Source organism: Oreochromis niloticus, linkage group LG3, assembly GCF_001858045.2.
Source record: "Oreochromis niloticus isolate F11D_XX linkage group LG3, O_niloticus_UMD_NMBU, whole genome shotgun sequence".
In the NCBI taxonomy this organism is placed as follows: domain Eukaryota; kingdom Metazoa; phylum Chordata; class Actinopteri; order Cichliformes; family Cichlidae; genus Oreochromis; species Oreochromis niloticus.
In genome coordinates, this window is record NC_031967.2 from 52,541,023 (window position 1) to 52,550,241 (window position 9,219).

At 42.0% G+C, this 9,219-nt stretch overlaps 2 long non-coding RNA genes across 2 annotated transcripts; both read left to right on the plus strand.

Annotated features, from left to right (window-relative positions):
- Positions 1-5,884: 5,884 nt before the first annotated feature.
- LOC109202613 (uncharacterized) lies at positions 5,885-6,421 on the plus strand. The gene is made up of 3 exons (XR_002062557.2): positions 5,885-5,984; positions 6,175-6,246; positions 6,386-6,421. It is a non-coding gene; the product is annotated as an uncharacterized LOC109202613 (long non-coding RNA).
- A 2,155-nt stretch (positions 6,422-8,576) lies between these two features.
- On the plus strand, positions 8,577-9,219 carry LOC112846442 (uncharacterized). Its single transcript, XR_003219401.1, has 4 exons — positions 8,577-8,628; positions 8,752-8,838; positions 8,947-9,007; positions 9,172-9,219. It is a non-coding gene; the product is annotated as an uncharacterized LOC112846442 (long non-coding RNA).

Below are 9,219 nucleotides of genomic sequence, written 5' to 3' on the forward strand. Positions count from 1 at the left end.
TGGGAGGAAGCCGGAGTACACGGAGGGAACCCACGCAAACGTTTCTCCCACAAAACGCTACGTCCAGATGAAGAGAATCAACTTTTGGAGACACCATCTTGGTGCAAAGATCCTATATTATGCCTCCCAAACTGTAGCAAGAATTCCTGTGAAAATGGTGACCTACAAGGAAGGGACTGAAAGTGAGTGAAAAAGCATCCAATATCCAAACATACTGGACATCTTGTAAAAGACAACTTTAAAAAACCTTGAGAAAGAAGAGTTTTTTTTACAAACAGTCACAGGAACTCTGAAGATTCATTTGAAGAGCACCTCTTAACAGGACAACAGTTCAAAGTGTTTCAAGTTGTTAACTATTTTATGATGTTCTTTAGAGTCACTTGGCAAGTTAAACTTATGATTATACATATTGGAAAGCATAATGACTCACATAATTAGCAAATCCCACTTTAACCCGTGCAACATTAGAGCTGATTCTTCTTCTTTCTTTTCTTTAGTAAAGTTTGTGGCTCATTTAAATGTTATTAATTTGATTGGTTTTAATGGCACTTAAGCCGCAGCCTTACAAAAAAATGAAATGTAAAAGTAAAAGTAATTTTAAAGGCATCTCATGTCCCAAAGCCTGCCCACATTTGTACCTTTTTCAGGACCTGATCAACAGGGCACATTAAAGGTGTCAGAACAGATAATTGTGTGGACGTGTTTGGCATGAAGTCTAGGCTGCACCTCCACCCTCCTTTCCTCCTGGCTTTGAACAGCAGCCAGGAGGAGAGAACATATTAATTATGTGCACAGGCTTGGCATGAAATGAACAATAATCTAGGTCACGATGTAGTTTCTTTTATAATAACAAATTATAGAATGTTTTGCACAGTACCGTCGAAGTATGTCGAAGACAGCCTTCTTTATATTTAGTTTCCAAGGAGACAGACTTTCAGAAGAGGTCGCGAGCTAGCTGACCATTTTTAGAGAAATGCTGTGTTAAGCCAAAAGGTCGACTAACTAAGGGATGGACCATTTTTATATCTACACATGCCAGACAACTCAAAACAAAAGAACCAGTCATCGTTCCTGTCATCATTTGTTTCCATTTCTTTAGTTGAGCATTAAACTTGGCATATCTCAATATGGTGTGGAGTGTGGCTTAAAACATTTTTGAGGAAACTGGACATGTGGAGGTCAAAGAAGTGTCAGGCCTAAACAAATAATCCACAGCAACTGAACAGTACCTGAAAGTCATGTCCTTAAGAAACAAGAATCCAGCAAAGACCTGACACATGACCTGAGTTGATTCATTTACTGTTCACTGAAGCCTCATCGCAAAAGTTCTCAGTGGAAGAGTGGCTGTCAGAAGCCATTGTTAATGAATAATCCTCAACAAGGTTAAGGAAAAGCTGGGTTTTGCCAAATTAAACAAGAACTGGACCGAGATCCAATGGCAACAGGTCTGATGGACTGATGAATCCAAATGTGAAAGTTTTGATTCAAATCATTGTCAATATGTACAGAGGAGGTGAAGAGAGAGGTACAACAGTGAGCATCTACAGTCTTCTGTAAAACACGTCTTGTCAAAGCTGAAGAAATTATGAACATAGAAACAGACTTTGGTCCACCGTGCAGTACTGTCTGGAAAGTGTCTGATTGGCATCAGCTTCATTTTTCATTATGACAGCGATGGAGAAAACACTGACTATGCAGTAAAAGCATACCTGGATAGAAACATACACACTGAAACACTATCAGTCATGGATTGGCCTTCCCTGAGCCCAGACCTCAACATTATTGAAACAGTATGGGATCATCTTGACAGGGAACAGAACGAAAGGCAGCCAACATCCAAAGAAGAGCTTTAAAGGTTCTTGAAGAAGCCTGGAGAACTATTCCTGAAGACTACTTATAGAAATGACAAGAAAGCTGCCTACCAGAGCTCGGCTGTGTGGAAGAACAAAGGTGGTCACACCAAATATTGAAAGCTTGTTACGAACTCTGTTTTTACCTTATATACTGTATTTACATCTGCGTTAGCCCTCCGACAGACAGGCGACCTGGTAAGGGTGCACCCTGCCTCTCGCCGAATGACGGCTCAAATAGGCTCTGGCAAGACTCACAGTACTAAGAGTTGTGAAGTAGGGCACCCCGACTAACTCTTTAAAGCAGGTGGTGCTATTAATGATGCAATCTGACTGGAGCAGTCAAGCCCAGTTTTGTTTTTGTTTTTGTTTTCTAACAAAGTGCTGAATCATCAGGCAGCTCCACTGTGAACTATACCTCCACCCTCTTCTCCTCCTGGGCGTGGACAGCAGCGAGGATGCACATAAAAAGAGATGGATGGAGAAAGCAGCAGTGTCCTCAACAGACAATCTGTCCACCTGCAGCAAGATCACCAGAGAGCCTCCTGAACAGCAGCCTTCATCCTCCTCATCCTCCATCAGACCTGCAGAAGGTAGGACGAACCGCACTCTCTCCTCCTCGGCACACCTGCACCTTTATTTATTTTTTATGGAGATTTAAAATTGTTCTCTTTAGATATTGTGTTTTAATTGTTGTTCAGTGCGTTGTGCCTTTTATGTCTGTGGAAATAACTACATAAATAAACTTTACTTAACACTAAAGAACAATAAGTACACAAAAACAGGCTGAGAGCAGCTCTGAGGCTTCAGCAGTAGAAATAACAGAAATGTACTTTTTCCATGGTAAACATTCCTACTCTTCTTAGTGGACATAGCAGGATGCTTTCCTGAAATCCAGCCCCTCTGCTGTAAAAATCTGTTTTAATGATTGCCTGAAATTAACTTAAGACTTTTATCTGAGACAGTTTTTAGTCATAATTTGGGAAGTTTCCAACATTACCAACATTACCAGTTGTGACAGCTCAATGGTCACAGTGTCTTCCTGCAGTGGACCAATAATCTTATACAATGTTTTCTCAGGTTACTGCAATGTTATATCAAAGTCAGATAAATTTAAAATAAATATAACAATTTTAAATGTAACATAGTCCCAACTTAATTTTGCAATGTTCCTACAAAAGAGCCTCAGTCTTGCATTTTCATTTTAGTATTGTATAATTTGCTGCTTATTGCCCACAAGTTTTGTTTGGAAGCAGTCCTGAAATTTTGTTAACTTCAAATTCGGTATTTTCTAAGACGGCATAAAAAGAAATGTTTGCTGTAAAAATTTCTCTACATGACTCGTTAAAACTGCCGTAACTGATTTTTTCTTTTTTTTAATGTAGAATCGAGAAGTGACTCTTCACCCACAGCACAGGTGTGTTTTTCACAGACACTCACAGCATGGCAAACACACACTCTACATGCCAGAAAGGAAATCGCGTCTGGTATTTAACATGGCGTATATTAAAAAACAAAGGGACTTTATTACAAACAAGGTTATGGTAAATACTTATTTAATTGGTGAGGAAGGCTTCAAACTTATAGATTTTATTAATACATTTTAAAAGTTTTCTTGTTGTTTACTCTTCCAGTCTAGAGAAATCTGTGAAATATCAGTGTGAGGAATCACGTTTTACAGACTGGTAATGGAGACAGCCTCATTAGACGTTTTTAGTTCAAACACTGAGTCTCGCGTTGTGTTACTTATTTTTTTCCTGTGGATAAACACACTGTGCCACATAAATGCCATAAATGATGGCACAGCAGAGCAAGCACATGTGGCAGAGACTTTCTGTCCAATCACACATGTCTACCTGTGTGTCTTCAGTTCCCTGTCGGCTGACTGGCTCCCTACAAGATGCTCCGCCCCCTGCTCTTCCTGTCTGCTCTTACTGCACTGGCAGGTAAGCGCACACAGCCAGCTGTCATTTTGAATGTTTCCTCACAGTACCTGAGTAGCAACAGTAAAACCAGAGAGGAACAAAGAGTGACGCGGACTAATGAAGGAAGCTTTAAATGCTGTATGGAGTTACACGTTCTCTCATTAGATAAAAGCTTGTTCTGTATTCACACCAAAGAATTCACCTTTTTTGTTGTCACATATTTCATTAGTTTACCCTAAATACCCTAAAGGGACGTTTTTACCAATAAACAGCACTGTCATAACTGAGTTCAAACCTGAACAGCTTTTGCAATCAGAATCATCTGAATACACTGTTATGCCCAATATATCAACACAATTATTCACATGAGGCCTGGGAGATTCTCTTATTAGGCTGCTGAACCCTGACCTGGCCCGGGGTAAGTGGGAGGATGCTCTAGTTGACAGGCAGGAAAAAAAGAGAAAAAGGAGAAAAGTTAGAAACTTAGCACAGGACATGAGCAGACAGACATACTAAAAATTAAAGTCTGCAAATATTGACTTGATTCACTTCAAGGTCACTTCAAATCATTCAAATATAAATTGTAAATTTAGATCATTATTGATCCGTTTACCTTTTACCTCTGACCTTAGTCTTACAGTGTATATTTATTTCTTACTCTTCTTATATTTACTGTTGGAACTGGAGCCTCGTCGTCTCGTCTCTCTATATACTGTACTGTTTGTAGCAGTGATGACAATAAAGTTTATTTTGACTTTGAAAGTTTGAATATGTTGAATAAAAGCTGCCATTACACACACTATAATATTATATCCTGAGATTTGCTCCAAGAAGCACTAGGAGAAGTCAGCAGGGGAGCAGCAATGGAGATATTATTCCATGTAAAATGCTTGGACTGCCTGAACAAATACTAGTAACAAGGTTCAGCAATGTATTATAGATTATGAAATTTGGGCACTGTCTTATCATACAAGACCGTATGTACTGAAGGAACATCTGTGGCTTTAGCTCACCTTTAGCAGTGCTGAAGGAAGAATATGTGGAATTAAATTAGATTTCCTTTATATAAAGTTTACAATATCATTTAGTACCAACAGATAGCCAATAACTCAAAGTATAAAGAAAATCAAAATGAGATTAATTACTGGAGGAATTGCAAACCATAGGGGTCCAAATGGATGCCCATCACCTCTCTACTGAAACATAGATTTACCAATTACAGAAACTATGCAACAGCCTATTAAGCTTAATTTATTATTTAAACTGAGTATGTGGCATACATTCATTTCAGAGGATGAGACACATGGATGTGCAGCCACGGTGTTCTCCCATCTGAGAACATCCCAGCTGAGCACTAACTGACCTTTGCCTGCAGGAGTATATCCAGCATGTAGCAACACTTTAAATCATAAATGATAATGTAATTGATTATTGAACAATGCTGTTTAATCCATTCATGAATCAGTGTTTCAGCCTGCAGCTCTCCCTGTTTGTCCGACCAGCTAACAGACGTAGCTCACAGCTCTCATGTGTCTCTGTGTCTTCAGGTGCTCAGCGGTTCATCACTGATCTTCAGTGGTGAACATCAGCTCATGTCCCATCACGTATTATGGACAGCAGTACGAGCAGCTCTATGTGAGTAGGATGAAGCCTGATGTTGTAGCAGATCTTTGTGTTTCCATCACTGTTGCTGTTTAGTCTCCACCTGTGGCAGAGATCATGTTTGCAGACTGAGTGAACATCAGCAGTTCATGAAGGTCACACACTCTCTGTTCCCGGGTTCAGGCCCTCAGAGGGCAGCTGGCTTTAAGCTCAGAGTCTCATTAATGTCCTCTGCAGTGATGCTGAGTATGTGAACATCAGCTGATGCAGCTTCCTGAAGCAGAGCGAGAGCTCTGACTGAAACCTGAGCAGCTCTGACACCAACAGTTCAGCTGTAAATGACTCAAAGCACAAAAGATGTTGATGTTTGACTCGTTGTGTTTCTGATTTTCCACAGGTGAACATGACATCTGGATATCTTACCATCTGTTTCAACGGCTTTTCAGTCCTGAAACTGGAGGCGACTGTCTTGTGCACGTTCACGGGGCGCACAGCGATTTGAATTTTCATAAATCCAGGAAATTCACTTGACTATGGTGCCCGTGAAAATTTGCCAACCATTCAGAACAGTTTGCAATGCACTGTTGCCATCGGTTTCGACTCCATTGTGAGTGTTGTTGTATATCACACAGTTAAATGTGACTGGTGTCACTTTTCACTGTTTTACTTCTAATAAATCGTATAAACACTGAAAGCAAAAATAAAATTTAAGGTTTTATCACATCAAACACTTTTGTAAAAGCTTTTAGAGCAAACTTCCCGGCAGTGGCTGAAACTTTTCTCTTTGCTCGTTACAGATTGGTTTCCTTCTGAATAACTATGGGACACAAGCAGCTCTGGTGTTTTTCACATACAGCTCTGATACATTGGTGAGTCTGAGTGTTTATAAACAACTACACACATTTGTTATGTTTAAATACTTCAAACACAAACGTGTTTTCATCTTAACGAGTCTGACGTTGTCTCTGCTTTGTGGTCGTAGCATTGATTGTGTTTGTTTCTGTCCAGGTGTGTGATGTTCAGGTTGGTGGAACCACAGTCAAAGAGTTAATACTACTTCTTACACTCAAGCTTTCGCAGACCTCAGTGGATGCAGAGACTCAGGCAAGTATATCAAAGCTCCAAACTCGACTTTGGCATTCTGCAAACTTGAACTATTTAAGTGTTGCTGTCAGGGGTGGTGTGGGAATGAGCAGATTCGAATGCAGAGCTCCTTTAAAGAAAACGGTGGATTTATATACAGTGAGGTGAAAAAACAACAGTTCAATGCCTAGTGAAAGTGCACAGCTGCGGTCTCCTCCTTCTCCTGACAGTGTTTGTGGCCGTGAAGTGATAACACACACGCAGTGACATCCCCCAAACATTATCCTCAGTGGCAATACAGCTCCCGTGACTTCTCTCCGTTCTCACTCCTAGTGACAAAACACACATACAAAACGCTGACTAGACAGTCCTTGGCTTAAAGCAAGCATCCACACAGAAAGCACGTCCGAGCAGTGCTACCGAGTTCCACACAATAATCCAGCGCTGACTGAAGCCCGATAACACCGTTAAGTAGACTGCCCAAAGATGGCGTCTAATTAGCCACAGCGGGTCGGATCCGATCAGCAGCAGGTGCGGCCGGTTTCTGAGAACACCTGGCTTTAGCGCGGGAACACTCTCGGGAACACTCGTCACCGCTTAGAGGTAAACAAACCCACTGAGAGAGTGATGAAGCGAAAAAAGAAATAGCTTCATCACATGAATTATTTATTTTGTATTATTTATAACTTTATTTATTTGTAGTGTTCTTCCTAGATTATGCATTGCATTCTTGAACATGAGAGACAAAGGGGGAGACGAGGGAGAGAGAAACACAAAACACCGACACAACAGGCAGCAGCCCTGCGGGGGCTGTCAGACCATGACAGTTGCAGTGATGTTTGTGCTCACGGTTGTTAAACGAGTCTGAGTGTCTGAACTAAAATAAACCCTTTTTCAATCCTCAGGTGAGATGTATCCACCTGGTACAGTGATCAGCTCTGATCCAGAAACCTGCCTCAGTCTCACCTGTAATGAGACTGCAGTCCTCCACACCTCCAGCTGTGGTCCCTGGAGCGTTGTCAAGGCAACAACATGTAATTATGTCTTCCTTGTATTTCAAAGAAAAGCTGTGATCACACAGAGACTCGATGAGGGTTTTTTTTTTTTTTTAGCTGTTTCAGGAGATTTCACTAGGAGCGGGTCGCTTTTACAGAACACTTTTATTGTGAAGGAGCAGCAGCAGGAGGTGTTAGTATTACATCAGCAGTGATTGAACTCATTTTGAACAGCAGCTCTAATCAGAGCAAAGGGCTCAGTGAACAGTGAGTTTGATAAAAGGCTCACACTTCATACACAGCTGCTGGTTCACAGCTGGATTATTTGAGGAATCAGGAATTAATAAAAGACTGACTGCTTCCTCCTGATGCTTAAATGTAGCTGCAGATGGTCCCACATCATGCAGCCTGCTCACTTTGTCATGCTGGCATTTTCTGTAGCACCACCATCAGGTCTTTCTCTGAGATATCTTGAACATGAGAGCTCTCCCTGGTGGCTGCAGCACTCAAAACCAGCTCATGATGATGATTGTGTTTGCTCATTTTTTTCTTTGCTTTTGTCAGCTGTGTGTTGGACGCCACCTGCACTGTGACCGGCCCCACTATCGTCGACGTCCGCGGCCAGATGAACTCCATCCAGGATCGGTGTGCGTACTCTCTGTTCTCGACTCCGTCACTCCCAGACTTCCAGATTCTGGGGTACTTCAAGGACCAGCGTCGTACAGATGTGAGCTTTGTGGACAGTGTGACGCTGCGTGTGGATGGGCATGACATTCACCTGGAACAAGGTGGGAGAGTTCAGGTAAGCGACCTACAGCCACAGTTCATGTGTCAGAGTGGAGTCTGATCCAAAGTCCTCCCTCATCCTCTGCTGTGTCTCCTCTCATCTTTCTTCTCAGGGCTGTTAGAAGCAGTTCTTTCAGAGCTGCTGAACTCAGTGGTTGTTGCTGTGAAATCAGCCTGTTTGTGTTTTGACATGTTTCACTCAGTGTTTCCTCCACTTTGTCTCTGCTGTGATGCAGCTGGACGACTCACGCTGACCCTCAGCAGCTCACCTCAGCTGGTTCATGGTGTGCAGCTCTCTAAGGACCAAACTGGAGTCACTGCCAAGTGTCTCCAACCTCACCATCTCTGTCTTCTTTGATGGCGACACCGCACAGATCCGCTTAGAAGGTACAGAAGATAAAGTTTGATTCATGTAAAATAAACTGTAAACTGTGCTGTTATTATTCTTCTGTGTTCGTCCAGTTTGAAATATTGATGCTGATCTGACTCATTCTGTCCTGATCTGTGCAGGACCTGCTGGTTCATCTGTGGGGGTCTGTGTGGAAACTCCAGCAGGTCTCTGAGTGACCTGAGGCTCTCTGAGTACAGCTCCACCAGGTAAGACCTCATCACAAGCTCACAGTCCCTCTGACTGCTGCTGCTGATGTTGCAGATTTTCTGTGATTGCATGAATGAGCCTGAACTTTGTTGTTTGTCGCCCCCTAGCTGTGAGATGCAGTACAGTGAGCCTGCTGACAGCACGATCAACTGCACCAGTGACTGAACGGTGAGCAGACTGATGCACACAGCAGGAACATCTGTGTTGTACCTTAATCTCTGTTGTAAATTATATGGTACATACATGTAACTGCAGCATAGATGGAAGGATAACACAAATGATTAAAGATGATCATTTTATTGTCTTGAACTTCTTCTTCCATCTGTGTACAGCTGTAATCTCCTGAAGGAGGCGCCCTTCTCCTCCTGTAACAGTGACAT